This window comes from Pteronotus mesoamericanus, unplaced genomic scaffold (genome assembly GCF_021234165.1).
Source record: "Pteronotus mesoamericanus isolate MK-2021 breed Mesoamerican mustached bat unplaced genomic scaffold, CSHL_Meso_final contig_65, whole genome shotgun sequence".
Lineage (NCBI taxonomy): Eukaryota > Metazoa > Chordata > Mammalia > Chiroptera > Mormoopidae > Pteronotus > Pteronotus mesoamericanus.
Window position 1 is genome coordinate 2,598,725 of NW_026555228.1, and position 15,839 is coordinate 2,614,563.

A 15,839-nucleotide genomic window follows, 5' to 3' on the forward strand; every position below is an offset into this window, starting at 1 on the left:
CAGGTATGAATTGTCCAGCTATTGCTGACATTATGGTCCTTTACAGGCATTTCTAGGAAGTTTACTCACTCTTAGCACCTTTTTACCATACATGCTTTTGTTCTTTGCCTTTCAACTTACCGATGCCAGATCAAATTTTATTGAATGCTACATTTTTTAGATCACTACCCTGCTTAAGAATCTAGAATTATTGCCTATTCCTTTAGAACATCAGCTTTCAAGTTCTCCACAATGACTATTAAATCTTATTTTCAACCACAATAATCTTCTATTCTGTATGACTCATTAAGAGTTCTCCATTGCTTCTCCTTCTGTATGCTCTTCATTTACACCATTCATTCACTTATTTTTCCATTCATACAAGTATGTACTGAGTTTCTATTATATGCCAGACTCTGAGAAAGATACTGTGGAAACAGAACAAAAACTATATACTCCCTGTCCATAAGGGGATGGCTATGCAACTGGGAGAGAGATGCTGTAACCGAGAGAAGAGCCAGGGCTGCCTGGAGGAGGTTTCTAAGAGGACACAGTCTTTCCACTGAGCCTAGAGAGATGGGCAGGAAGTTTTTGGTGAACCACAGTGGCAATGTTTTAGGAAGATGGAATGGGAGTGCATGTGAGCATGCAGACATGTGTTCCACAGGCAGGCAATAGGGAAGTGTCATACAACAAGATCAGAGAGTTGGGAGAGGGCAAAGGTAATATTAAGGCGTCTGTGTGTGTGATACAGAAAATTCTACAAATATGATGAAGCTATGGAATAAAAGGAAATTTCATGGAAAAGAAAATAGATCTTGGATTTGTGATACCACCTGAGAAAAAGGATTTTGAAAAGAGCATGAGGGAGATTTTGAAAATTAACAATTTCATAAAGGTGGTAATAGTTCATTATGCTGTAAAATTTATTTCTGAAAATGTTTACTCTTTCTCCTTTCTTAAATTTTAGATTTAGAAAGGTATATTCAGTAAAAGAATCACTTTTATTTCTCACTTAAAAGACACAAGTCAGAAGCAGAAATCTCTTTGGTCATTCTTAAACAAGTTGTGCTTACTAATCTGGTGTTTATCCTATTAACAATTTTTTTAATTTAATGATGTTTTTCATTTCCAGTAGATTCTGTATCACATCTTCTTATTGAATTACTTTCTGTTCATGTTCCCAAGATGCAACTCCCTCATTCATAATTTCAAGAAAACTAAACATACTTATCCTTAAGCTCTTTTGAAAAAAGGCAATTCATATTTTCCTGTGTTTGCAAAATGTTTTCCCCAAATCAGATTTTACCTTGTGTCTTACACTTTTTGTCTGACAGATCATCTGGTGCAAACTTTGTCTCCTGTGTTGTGATTATGGGAGGAACATAGTGCAGTCAGGTGGGATGCCCACACTGCTGTTAGGGCCTGAGGTTGTTTCCCCAGAGCGGGCACTCCCACAAGACACCCATGTGCCACAGGGACTCAGATACTGGTTTGACTCAGAGTTTCTCCTTCCTTCTGTGAGAATTCTGTCTGGCTCCAATTGCAGAGAAGGTGGAAGGTACACACTGAGCCCAGAGTTTACATGGGGTATCCTGGCCTCGGGTGTACAGGGCAGCCTGAGGCTCCTGCCATGTGCAGAACACACCCCGCCACGTTTCCTTGTGTCCTTGCTGCCCCAGCTCATCTCCACTTGTTTTAAGAAGCCCAGCTTCAGCCTCTCTTCATCATTTTGTGTTTCCTTTCACTTCTGGTCTCTGGAGATTTCCACTTATGTTTAAGCTTGCTTATTATTCTTTAAAATATTTGATCTCTAATTCTCATGTGTTCAGAATGCAGAGCAAGGTTTTGTGTATATTTTACCTGGATTGGAAGACCCATAAAAATCTTAAATTTTGGCTTGGAAACATGCAAAGTGTTTCAAATGTAAATATTTCGAAGGAGGAAAAAAATGATCATTTCTCAGTTAAAGGATGAGATACAAGAAAACGTGGAGCATAAACCAGACACAGTGATTTAGGTGCAACTTAGTAATTTCGTGCTTGCATCAAAGAAAAATTGCTTTCAAAGCTCTTAATAACAACAATAACAAAAGCCAAAGTTTTCCTACTGTTTGGATTAAATTGCAACCACTAGTCACTTTATGGTCAGAGACTAGAGCAGAATTTTGGGGCACTCCATTATTCAATGTCCTTTATTTAAATATGACCATTTTATGGTATATTTGTCAACTTCTTTTGGTATGTCAATCTTAGGGAATCCTTTTACTTTTCTTTTTGGATGACCCTTCAGAGCAGGAAGTTTCTAGGGAAACACATCATCTAACTGTTTACAGTTCAATCGTCATAGGTATTACTTTTCTAAAGCTAGTCAGCAAGAGAGCCAAATAAATACAACCTAACACATTTAGATTTTACAAACATCTGCTTGCTTCCCCCTCCCTTGATTAAGTATACATCATGTATAAAATCTGTTTTTAATCAACTAATATGTACCCTAAACCCTGTGGTTTAAACATATTGACCTATCTACATCCTTTGGGGTTATTCAAATTTAAATAGTACAAGTGTTACTGAAGTCCGTGAAGAATTACTGAGTCAGTTTGAAGTATAATAAAGGGAAATGAAGTTGGGAGAGAGACTGTTTCCAAGAGGCACCAAAGGGACTGACAACACTTTTGAAGAGAGCCCGGGTAATGGGAAGGTAACAAAATCCAGTCCTCGATGAACCATGCATTCATAAGCTTCCACTACGGGGAGTGCTGTTGAGTTTTCTAGAATTTAACTGTATCACTAACATCCTGTGTGGCAGTCAGCAGGTCCTATAACCTCTTGATTGTGACTGTGCTTTGTGTAAAAGAGAGATAATGCTTTTTGGCATAAGAGTCTCCGGACTAAGTGGATATAAGTATCTACACTTCCCTATGGATATCTAAGGAATTCTACACAGTACCTCCCCCTAAAAGTTTGAGTTTCCTGTTCTCACCTCAAGAACATCACTATATTTACATCTCCTTCTGGAGCTGAGCTTTGTAGAAATCCACGGAGTCAGCCAGAAATGACCACCCACGCAGAGGGAGGAGACTGGAATTACCATCCCAGCTGAATTCTCCCCGGACAAATGACTCTTGAACTGAAGTTTCCTATCTATAATGTGGGGATAATGATAAATCTACCTATCTGTGCTATTGTTAAGATCAGAGGAGAAAATGAACACATACACCAGGGATCATACACATGTTTGTTGAAATCATGGATTACAAGATAAAACACTCAGTTCGGTGTCAGTACCAGACACCGTAGGGCCCACCCTCATGCTTCAGGCCGTCACCATTCTCCAGCTCCCTGATGGCTCTTTGCTCCAAACAGCTGTTGTTTTCAGCTCCAGGGTTTTATCTGGCCCCAGGCAGGGCAGGCTGGAATGCTGAGGAGAGAACAAGGGGAGGCTGATGCCCAGGTTCCTCACCTGCCTGGTGGGACCACTCTGAGTCCTGTTTCATCAAATCTCCCAGAGGGCTCCACTGGGAGGAGCCCAGGCGCCCATAGCATCACCCTGTTCATGACCACAGCCTCTTTCCTTCCCTTCCCTGTCCAGCTTTCCTTTTTCCCGACAGATGCGTCCTAGATCACCTCCCGATTTGAATTCTGAGTTGGGGTCTTCTTCTGGGAGGACTCAACTAAAACTTTGTACATGGACAACCTAATCCATTAATTTTCAGTATTCTTTCATATAAGAAATAGCCAAATTAATAGATTTTATTGCTTTTGAAAGATACTTTCAAATGCAAAAGACTGTTATCTCTTTCCCTATCTTCTGTCTTCCTCCTTTTTTCTAGAGGTCACATGTTCTCCAAATTCCAAGCTCTAAACCGGAATGGTCATTAAAACTATAATGTGAGCCAGAAATGCAAGTCACATTTTAAATTTTCTAATAGTCATGTTAAAAATGTAAAAAGAAACAGGTAAAACTAATTTAAAAATGTATTTTACTTAACTTAATATCCAAAATATTAGCATTTCAACACGTGATCAATATTTAAAAACTGATGAGCTATTTTACATTCCTTTTTATTTCTTTTTACTAAGTCTTTGGGATCTGGTATGTGTTTTTCACATACGACACATCTCATTTCCATCAGCCACATCTCAGACCCTCAGCTGCTACATGTAGCTGATGGCTACACTATTGGACAGCACAGCACTGAGTCTAGAACAGGGCTCAGGAAACTTTCTATGTAAAGGGCCAGGTAGTAAATATTTTAAGCTTTGTTGGCCATATGGCCTCTGTCACAACTACTCAATTCTTCTGCTCTTTCAGTAAGAAAGTAGCCATAAACAATATGTAAATGGTTGGCAGGGCTGTGTTCCAATAAAACTTTATTTATAAAAAACAGGTGGTGAGTGAGATTTGGCTCCTAGGCTAAGCTCCTTCCCGGGCCTTGGCGTATACATTTTCTTCTTCTGGAATTCATCTGCACAGCAGGAAATAATCCTACTACCAAGGAGAGAGCATAACAAAACCATAGTATATATTCAGTACCCACTGTATACTTAATCGCTGCTTAGTCCCTTCCCATGGTAAATCCTCAGATGGTCATTGTGGGAACAATTAACATGGAAAACCAAATATTCATTGGATAATCCTCCTGAAACCTAATCTAGGAATCAACTAACTAGTTAGTTCATTTAACAACTACTACAGACTATTAAAATAATGTCTTCTACCCTTGAGGGCTTTCCTCATTGGTAGTGTTAGGTCTGAACCCAAGAAGAGGGGATTGATAGATCAGAAGCATTCTAAATACTATGTAACTCCATCAGACCACAGGATTTCTGGGAAAGCAAATATTACATTGTTGAATAAATTTTTACAAACAGAAGTTTATATAAATAGTCTAGCAATTATCATTGACCCAAATTCTATCTAAAACCAAAGTCAAGTTGCTCCTGTCCTTAATCTACTGCCTCTTCCTTAGGTGGCCCCCACCACAGTATTCTCACTCTGTGAAAGGAAAGGATGTGCTAAGGTTATTTGTTGAGAAGGATAAGGTTTTCCTAAGTGTGTAGCTATGCGATGGAATTCAATACACCCCTCTTACCACCACCATTATAGAAGAATATAAATAATTCAAGATCATCCTTCTAAACATAAAGCTGCAAGGAGGCAGATTTGGGCTCTTAATGTCAAGCAAAAGACTAGGTACAAGTCAAACTTGCAAAAGACAAAACTGTAAAACATGTGCTCCTTAATAAACAAGGCACCCTTGCACACTTTATACAGAAAGGATGGTTGATTTGTCCTATAATGTTTGTTCTTAATGCATACACTTCTAGTGCATTTTCATAGAGCCACACTCAACCTCCTTTATGTTACATAGCTTTTAGTGAGGCTGAGCTGAGTTGATAATTTAACAATCCATGCGAGGGCAGCTGACTTTACACCAATCTCAATACAAGCCTTTAGGCATGGATGTGGACACCAACTGAGAATAGTAAATCGAACTTAACAGATGAGCTTTGTACTTCTACATACACTGATACCCAATCAAAGAGCAAGGTAAGCAGACAAAAATACTCCTAATTTTAGCCTTTGGAGACCTGTACCTAAGAGTCAGGTTGCAGGGAATTAATGACTTGTCATTGAGCACTACTATTAAAATGTATGCCTGAAACAGGAGATTTCAGTAATTCCTTTAGGGTTTGTCCAGGCCTTAAAGAATGTTTGCTCTTATTCCGAAGTCGATGCTTCAGAATGTCTTTAAAGTATAATATTAAGTCTGGATACCTTTCAAGGCAAACACAGATCTGGCTTGTTTCATTCCATCCCATTCAGAGCGACATTCAGGAACTGCGCTTGTAGCCCTGACACCCAACACCGCCACTCCAGCACGCTCAGGATATGAACACGTTGAGCGCCACAAGCCGTATGTTTTATCCTAAGAAACTTTAATCACAACCCTTAATATGAAAACACACCCGTATTAACACATGCCACCTGCGTAAAAGCATAAATTCTTTATATGTAACTAAACTCTTAAGATGTTTTAATTACATTGCAGGAGTTTAAGGCTATCTTCAGGTTCAACACATGACGGGCTGCAAATATGCACGATTTATGCTGGTTTTATTTTTTAATGCTTTTTTTCATTGGTCATGATAGTTAACATTTCTAAATGCATGGGCAAGACAGGTCGCCCAGGGAACTTCAAAAACATAATAAAAACTTAATCTGCATACATCTTTAAGTCTAGTGTTCCATGGACTACAATTTAAAGCCATTTTGATATGTGATACTGTATTTACCTTGTCATGTTTTATTTGACATTTCTATATTAACTTCACAGAATCAGCTCCATATATTTATAAATTCTATCGTCAGAAGTTCCGCGTTTAGTATTCTAATCTGGTTGTGTCAATAGCACACAGAGAACAATTTTTAGATACCATTTATGGTCTAGAAGACCTTCCAAATTTTAAGGAAGATAAATAAAATCTTGGTATAGTTATGTTCACTTATTTATAATTTTAGCAGCTTCAATGATGACTACTAATTTACTGGTATTAGAGGTGTGAATGGCCTTCCTTGTTCACTCTTCATCCCTGGCCCTATAAGAGAGGTGAGCAACTCGCCAATAAACACATTTGTCATTTTTGACAATCAATATTGAGTAAAGGAAGCTAAACTCCTAGGAACCTTTGAAAATCTCTAACTTAAAAATGATCTCCACTGCAGAATTTATGCCTGGAGAGAAACGTTACAGAAGAGATGACTGTAACTTTTATCAGTGGAACACACAGGGAGCATTTCATAAGATTATAACATAGGTATAGGAGCCATGAAGGCCCAATTTGGCAGTTCTCCAGCTGCCTTTCTCTGTTCATTTACACGCTCCTGTTCAGGTTCTTGAATCCTTCTCAACACAGCACTCTGGGACGCCATAGAATAACCATGCTGTTGACTCAACAGAGGCGACCAATGTGTCAGTCAAGAATTAAATGGTGAAAGGCTTATGAAAATATTGGAAAACAGACTAACAGTTTATTATTTTTGCTCAAATGAAAAATTTCAAGTTGGGGAAATATTTAATCTCCTAAACTAGGGGCCTGCAAACTACAACCCGCAGGCCAAATCCTGCTCGTCTGCCTCCTTTTAAATGGCTGGCTAGGTAAAAAAGTTTTTTACCTTTTTATAGGATTTTTTAAAATCAAAAGAAGTACAGATAAAATTTTGTGACATATATAAAGTATGCGAAATCCAAATGCTTGTGCCCAGAAAGTTTTATGGGAACACAGACACTCCCTTTCATTTATGGGCTGTCTGTTGCTGCTTCTGAGCTGCAATGACAGAGTTGAATACTGGCCCTTTGCATAAAAGGGCTGTCTCCTTGAAAAAAATAACATCTTTTAAAAAATAATCCAAACACTTTTTATTTATTAATACAGAATATTTTCTTTGTTGGTCTGAACGACTTACAATTTTTTAATATAATTCAATTCACTTAATATTTTCTACGCATGTTATGAGAGTGTAGGAATATGCCCAAAATTTTGATCATTCAGGTAATCAAAATTCTAAAGAGGATCCGTTTTGTTTATTTTTGTTGGCTACCACAATAATTTTTAACTTCTGAACAACAGAAAAAATAGCATTAATCGTGGGTGAAATACAAAGTCTGAATAAATTCCTCTGTCAACTTTTGTACGGAGAAGAAGATTCAGACTGGGAAAGAGTAAGAAACCATCTTAAATTGGATGAAAGATGCTATAGCAAGAACAAAGTCAAGAGTAAAAAAGGCACAGCATGAAGATTAGTTAGTTCTTTCCATTCTGTGAATAAGTATAAGGTGTTGGGTTTATACGTGCACACCGAATGTGGAATCACTCAGTTGATTGCTGTTTCCATCATTTTATTTTTCCTTGTTATAAATCATAAAATACACCTCAAAGCAGGGCTTAGAACACTAGATAATTAATGTCTATAAAATCCCTTGATATTGATGGATGTCATACGTGCTTGTGTATGTCACTTCAGCCTTTACTTCCTCCATCACTCAGAGACTGAATAATTTTGATTGCATCCCCTTTTCTCTGTCTTACGGAGATGATGACATTGCCAGATACTCATTAACGAACATGTTCTGGCCTTTCTACTTAAATAGGGTTTTAACTGATTCCATCAAACGTTTTTACCAGACCCGAATATCTCATGGTGAATACTTAGCCTCCGATGAACTGAAATACACTTTTGTTTTTAAGATACTGTGGGAAGAGCAAATTTTTTTCTAAGCTATTACTTCAACACTCTGCAGATACTTCATGTTTAATGAAGTGAATATACTGAAAATATTTGAAGCTAATATAGTTGAGTCTTTGATCTAACAATGTTGTGTGGGTAACTATTATTTGCTGTGTTTCCACAGCAATATTTATCTCCTCAAGTCTTTAGGTTTTAGAAGAACATGGCTTTTTTGGACCAACTGCTTAAAATGATTATTAAGATTCAATACATGGTCAGCTTTGCTCTTGAATTTGTAGCATTCCCAGGAAGGATTCACGTCGTTTAGAAAGTTCATATCCTCTTATGGGTGGTGCAAAAAGTATTAAGGCCAAGAGAGGTTACACTCTTTGGCTCAAAAAAATAGATTAAAATTCGATTCTATCCAAAGTGGGTCTGGTCTGTTAAGAATTTACACAAATCAATGTTGTATAAAAGAATTCCCTGCTTGGGACAGCCTAGAGAACCAAAGATGAAAATGAAAGCATGCCATAGTTTCTCAGCCCTGAGTAACCATCAAAGACAGAATCTTCTTTGGGTTTTAGATGTTTGAATCTCAAACTCCTTAAATTTATTGCATCCTTTGTCCCTGACTTCACCACCTTTATTCAGCCATGTCCTTCTCATGTAGTACAACTGACACTGTCTTTGTCCAATCAAGGTAATTTTGATTGAGTTGAAATGAAAGAAACATGAAGATTACAGAAGGAGGGAGGGCAGATGATGACCGTCCACTTGGTGAGTTGTTCCCTCGCCAGTCCGCATGCTGTGATCACCCGGCACACACCACCCTCGGTCTCCACCCGCTCCCCAGCCAGAGAGTCTGAATTGCTTAGACTGGGTTGAGATCCAAGGACTGGGATGTATACATTTTTCAGGACATTTTAGTGTGCAGCCAAGTACAAGAACTATGGCTCAAAACTGAGTAATCAGGGTGCTAAGTTGTTGATCTGTGATTCAGTGAACAATAATTACTAATTTATTCAATTTACTAGTTTTACACTTTAAGATTTATACAGAATGAAAAGAATATTTTTGAAATGTAGCATGCGTATATAAATATTGGAATACAATTATATGTAGAAGTGGCTAGAAGCATGGATTTATGTGAATTTATCATAGGAAATCCCACTGTGACGAAACAGTGCTTAGCAGGGAGTACTGATTATTAGTGTTAAGTAATTCGGAGGGATTTTTTTGACTTGAAAACATGGAGGAATGCTTTGTTGAGCCATTCAAGCATTCCTAATGTCTAAAAGGAACTCCTGAATGGTCCCCTCAATGTATACTCTGCAACAGTATTAAGTTAGTATCATATAAATCTAGTTTGTTGATTTTTAACACTATTTCACCAGAAATGTAACAGAAGTATAGTACAGATGTTTATAATTCAACAAGATTTTTTTACACAGCAAATCAAAGATTTAGGGGAAACATTTAAGAACTCCGATGATACAAGAATAGATTTGCTGCCCTGCCCAGATACTTTTAAAGGTCAACTCAGGCAACACGACTGCCCTGAAGACTAGAGACTCCTCTGCGGTCTAACATGTTAAATGCAGAGAAGTGCAATGGTGGAAAACACAGCGGAAACATTTCCTTCCTTGCATCTTTGTCCATAGTGTCCTGTTTCTGCTATGGATGGCCCCCTCTTCACTTGCAAAAATAAAAATAAAAATCTGGAGAGTTGACTACTTAACTTGCGGTGCTGTGCAAAAAATTATTAAGCCATTTTCCCAGAGCTGGTTTGTGTATGAGTATATGTGATTAAAGACAATTTAAGGGTCAATATATTTTGGAAATGAACTAATTTTAATTTCCCTGGAATATAGTTCAGGTCACGCGTTCAATGTTTTGCTAAAGAGGAAGTCAAAGAATAAAGGTGGCTTAGGAAAAAAAATTGAAAGCCGTTTGATTTTAAAGCAGTGAGAGAAAACTGTCCAATATTCAGAGAGCTGGGAGGAGAGCTGCCAGCTTTAACAATTATGAATTATAACATCTTATCCCGTCCCATCACAGAGTCTAAAATGGCGACCAGGACTTCTCAAAGTGTAGCATGGCCCAGCTGCAGCAGCCTCCTGGGTAGCTGGTTGGAAAGGCAAATTCTTCGGCCCTGCCCCAGACATGCTGAATCAGGAACTGCAGAGGCAGGGCCCGGCAACCTGTAATTGAGTAAGTCCTCCGGGCAATTCTCTTGGGTGCTGAAGTTTGAGAACCCCTTACTGGAATGTTGTAACATCCTTCAGATCCTTCAGTGTGTGTGTGTGTGTGTGTGTGTGTGTGTGTGAGTGTGAGTGTGTGTGTGTAAGTGTGTGTGTGTGTGCGCGTGCGTGCGTGCGCGCGGGGTGGCGGGGGCGGTTAACAATTTCTAATGAGAGGAGAAGCCAAGGTGGGGATGGGGAGTGATACCTGTGCTGTTCTTTCCGTCTTCCCTTTCTCCTGGACACCTTTCTATCGGATTACTCAGTCTTCGTCATCAGGCCCTATCCCTGCACCTCTCCCTACTGCCTTCCGTGTCTGTTGGGGAACAAGAAGCATAATGGAAAAGAGTCCTGGCCAAGACATAGTGAGAAACAGGCAGGGCTGGAGAACTGGGGAGGTGGGAGGACGCGACGAAACATCACGGCGGAGGGAAGGCTTGGGAATGGATGTGCACCTCAGCCAACCATGCTTTTTACCCCATTATCATTGGCAATTCTGAGTTGCTTTTTCTAATAAAAACAGATACAACTCAGATGTTAAGAATGTTCCAGGGAAGAAAACAGTCTCAGTGCAGTTGCCCTGGTGTATTCTCAATTATTTATAAATGCAGTTAAAAAAAATTTAAGTGGTGTTGAAAGGGGGAGAGGGCAGTCAGCCAGCAGAAGATCCAAACTCATCTGTTTATGATGAAAAAATAATGCCCCCCAACCTGGTTGGAGTCAGTGCACCTCTTTAAGATTTGGTCTGACATAAAATGTATCAAGCTGAAAGCAAACATGTTAGATTTTATTCTCAGGACTTTTTGTGTGACTTTCGTCATTTGATTTTCAAGTGTCTATGACCTTGGTCAACCGCTGTGATACGCACCAGGGCGACAGAACGTCACCATATGACATCAGAGACAGCTCAATAATTACATGGTGATAGTAAATCCTATAGTGGCTTCCACTAACCATTGTCTTCCACCAATGTGTTACTTCTATTTGGATGAACTATCACTTATATAGCTAATAAATACATTTTTAAATCAAACGCATTTACTGTAATTAAAGGCAGACTTCAGCCCTGAGTAATTTTGACTGCAAGTGAGATTTTCACCAGAACATGCGTTTTCCATCTCCAAACAAATATGACAAAACAGTGACTTCATAGATACACATTCCCTCAGCAAAAAAGGAACTTTTTTACAGCTTCAACTTTCTCCTCCATCCTGATAATATTCAAATTTTGATTTCACATCTCAATTCTGACCTAAACTTTGGTCTCTCATTCCCATTTCTATACCAATTTTCAGTTTTCATGCTCCCCTGTTATTTTTAAATTCAACTCTCTTAAACGGTATCATCTGCCCCTTTGCTTTTTCTTCCCGCTTTCTACTCTTTAAAAGGATACGGCCATTCTCCAAGGTTAGAACTGCAACAGAGTCTAGACCCCGATCTCTTTTTCATGCCTTTTACCTTAATCACTCTTTAAGGCTGGTTGTTCATTAAAAGATCCCCTGGTTTCAGCCTTCCTTTTCTCCCCTAGGTTACCAGTCTAACCATCTTCTTCCATGAATTGCTGGTTTTCACTCCTCTAATTTTTGCCCACCTAATTGGGTCCATGGGAGGCCACAAAAGTAGTCTTCCCAGCAAGCTTGTATAACTATTGTATCACATTCTCAAAAGTCTGAAAGCTATCCATTCTTAAAGGATCAAAACTCCTGAGTTGGCATGCAAAGTCCTCAAAACGATAGTAGATGTAGAATTTTCTCAGTAAAAGCTAGCTATAATCACCACTGCCTCCAAATATGAACATTCAACTTTGGTTACATTGGATTCCTTATAGATCAATAACTGCCATGTCAGTTGCTCCTTCTGAGTCCTTGGTCGTGTCTTTGCACCGACCTAGAATTTTTTAAATTCTCCTACAGCATCTCAGAATCTAGCAGGAGCCTAGCTGTGTGAATAAAGACACCAATAAATGCTTGCTCAATAAAAGAATACACGAGCAACTGAAGATTTCCTGTCTCTAATAGAAACCACATAAAGCTAAATCTTAATTCTATTTCAAAATTGGATAGGATTAAACCTCACCTTTCTGAAGACATCAATACATATTTGAGACCTCAAGCCAGAGTTCACTATACCATCAAAACACTTTGATTAAATTAGTTTCAGAAATTGCTCTCTGGCCAAGGAACTATCTAACTCAATGGATTGGGCAACAAACTTAGACCATAGCTGCTGACAGGTGTAAGATGATTTATTGAATTGTAAGACAAGGAATTGTGAAGCATTACTAAGAAAATACACACTCTCTTCCAATGCAACATTATTTTACTCAACAAAAGCAATTAAGAAGAAAACTGTACTATTAAAATAACAGCAAACGCTCCCCATATATCTCTAATTCTATATATTAAAAATAATCCAGGAATGAAATCATTAGAACGTTTGGCTGGCTCTAGATCAGACAGATGACTTAATAATGATCCATCTCCCTAAAATAAAGCTCCTCTCTGTCTGGTAATCATCAGAGAATTTACACTACCTGTGACCTACAATACTGCTTCAACCACATGTTAGCCTTGTGATTTCTAGTCTTTTTATCTGATTTTTCTTTGCAATGTCATTCCATTTTACATGATCATAACTGAAGAAACCGAGCCACACATTTAACTTTCTCTTCAAGATTAAACTTGAATTCAGTGGTTTCCTGAATTTTGTCATTTAACCAGTTTCTTCAGAGTTAACACCATTTGCAACTATAGTTCCCCCAATAACCAATCAAAATTTTAAAGTTAAAAAAATGTATCTAAAGGGAACTTTATGTTGATTTAGTAAAAATGGCACCTTTGATGCTCAGGGTACAAAGGTAACCCGTCGTGCCCTGAGAGAGGTTAATATAATTATTCCATAATATATATGTGGACCAGCTTGAGGGTGCACCAATCAGAAAGACACATTTTGTTTTGTCAAGATGGACTGATATTGCTGGCAAATGTGACACTCCTGCTAATGGGTCTCGAGCTTCCGAAGAGCCCTGGACAAAATCCTGGGTGTGGAAAAGAGAGCCCCTTCCAAGCCCACTCAAGGATGGGATGCCAAAGAGCTTGATTCTGGCTAAAGCCAGCCCCTGGGGTAGAAGGAAGGCTGAAATATAGTGGGTAGGTGGGTTCCTGGCTCCTTGTGGAATCCAGATATGTTTGCACAAATCCTTTTATTTTATTTATTTATTTTTAGAGAAAGGGGAAGGGAGGGAGAAAGACAGGGTGAGAAACATTGATGTGAGAAACATCATTTGGTTGCCTCTCATAAAAGCCCCAGCCGGGGACTGAACCCGCAACCCAAGCATGTGTCCCAACCGGGAATCAAAACCTCAACCTTTCTTCATTTTGTGGGACAATGCCTAACCAACTGAGCAGCACTGGTCAGGGATTTTTGCCTGAATATTAATGACTATTTAGTTCCTGAGACTTTACAGAGGAAATCAGAGTCAGAAGTTATTGGACACAGCAATACCAGAAGTGGCTCTACCACACTCCTGTCATATTGGGTCTGTTCACCACCATCACACAAGTGCTTTAGCAGACGACATTGGAAGCTCAGTTAGAGGTGGACTCCTGCGTTCTGCCTGAAGACGTTTAGAGGGTAGACCCCATTAGAGGGCCTTTGCAAGGTTCCAAGATCTGGGAAATTCCCAAATTCTTCATAGCACCAGGAAATTATGAAATCAGTCCAAATAGTTCTGCCTGGGACCTTAGTCTGTTCTCCGAGCTGTCTGTTAGTATTCCACCCAAACATTTCTAACTGTTGTCTGCAGAATGCTCTGCAGCTCAGAAAGAGGTTCAGAGCTAAACTAGCTCAGTTATACAGTCTGATGCATCGCTTTATAGTATGAGAATCAATTTGTCTTTGATCATCTGACAAAGTGTCCCATCCTTGGAGTCATAAATCATGAAGATTTATTATTCCAATTTAGATGGTTCCATCCAAGTTGAATATATGGTGTGGGCAATGAGGATTCCACCCAAATAATCAATTTGGTGAACATTAAAACAACCAATGCCAATGTTCTCTAGTAACATATGCTGAGACTCTCCCTGCCTCTTCTTACAGTCAAAGGGCTTCAGGTAGAAAAGACTCATGAACCCTCTTAGAGGGAAAGGATCATTAGAACATCATTCCTGTCTTTCTTTTCCTCCATTAGATTCAAAGTACCCCAATATCATGCTTGCTACATGGTAGATTCTCAACAAATATCTGCTAAAGAAATGGACAGATGGGTGAATGAGTGAGTGGGTGAGTGGGTGGGTGGGTAGATAAAAAGGGACATGAATTAGGGCTCTACAGACTTAAGGAAAATAATTTGACACTTTGGTCTCAAATCCTGAGAATGAATTTAGGGGGTGCAGAATGTTCTCAGATTACAGAACGATGCTGGTACTGCCCGGGAGCTGGAAGTTTTTCCAGTTGTCTTAAATGGGCACTTCTGATTGTACTGAGAGCTCTCTGGAAGGATCTAATTACTAGGCATGCTGACATTCTATGCAAAATACCAAAGGCAATAGGTCTATTTGTCTCCTTCTCTGCTCCGAAACCTAAATCTCTCCTGTGCATGTGCTGAAAACAAGGACCTCACTCCCAGGGCTACCTCTTGTACACTTCACCTAGAAAGCTGGTGTTGCCCATTAGCAGATGAAATTAGCACTTGTTTCTGGACTACAGACAAACAGAAAACACTGAGTTCGGGTGCTGGTAAGAAGTTTTCCCTCCAGTGATTCACAGCCGGTTATTGTAACTTCTCATTACCTGAAATCACTAACTGTAAAACTTGAATCTGAAGAAGATAGTCTTTGGTGCAATCTGAAGCAGGCTATGTGTGCGCCATCCCTTTTGTTAAGCAATTACATATATCAAGATTAAAAAACATGAAGTTGTTAATTGCAAAGCGCTTTCTTCTGTTTAGTCCTAAAGTATAATGAGGGTTTAAAAATGAGGACACTAAAGTAGTTTTTAAAATTTGCCTTTTGTACTATAACGAAGTATTTCCTAAACACATAAGACTAAAATTGTAGTTTAGTGTCTGTTTCAAGAATCGTTCTATAGCCCTGGCTGGTGTGGCTCAGTGGATTGAGCTCTGGCCTGCAAACCAAAGGATGGCTGGTTCGACTCCCAGTCAGGGCACATGACTGGGTGGCAGGCCAGATTCCCAGTGTGGGGTGCGCTAGAGGCCACCACACATGGATGTTTCTTTCCCTCTCTTTCTCTCTCCCTTCCCTTCTGTCTAAAAATAAATAAATAAAACCTTCAAAAATCATTATTTTAGAAATGTAAAAGAACATTGCAAAAACGAGTTTAAATAATAAAATTAAAATCCCAAGCATGATCTTTCAAAGCACA

The 15,839-nt window shown here is 39.0% G+C and overlaps 1 protein-coding gene across 2 annotated transcripts in view; it reads right to left on the reverse strand.

The window, feature by feature from the left end:
• The window catches only part of MID1 (midline 1), a 148,270-nt gene that overhangs the window by 64,889 nt on the left and 67,542 nt on the right, over positions 1-15,839 (reverse strand). The window lies entirely within an intron of this gene.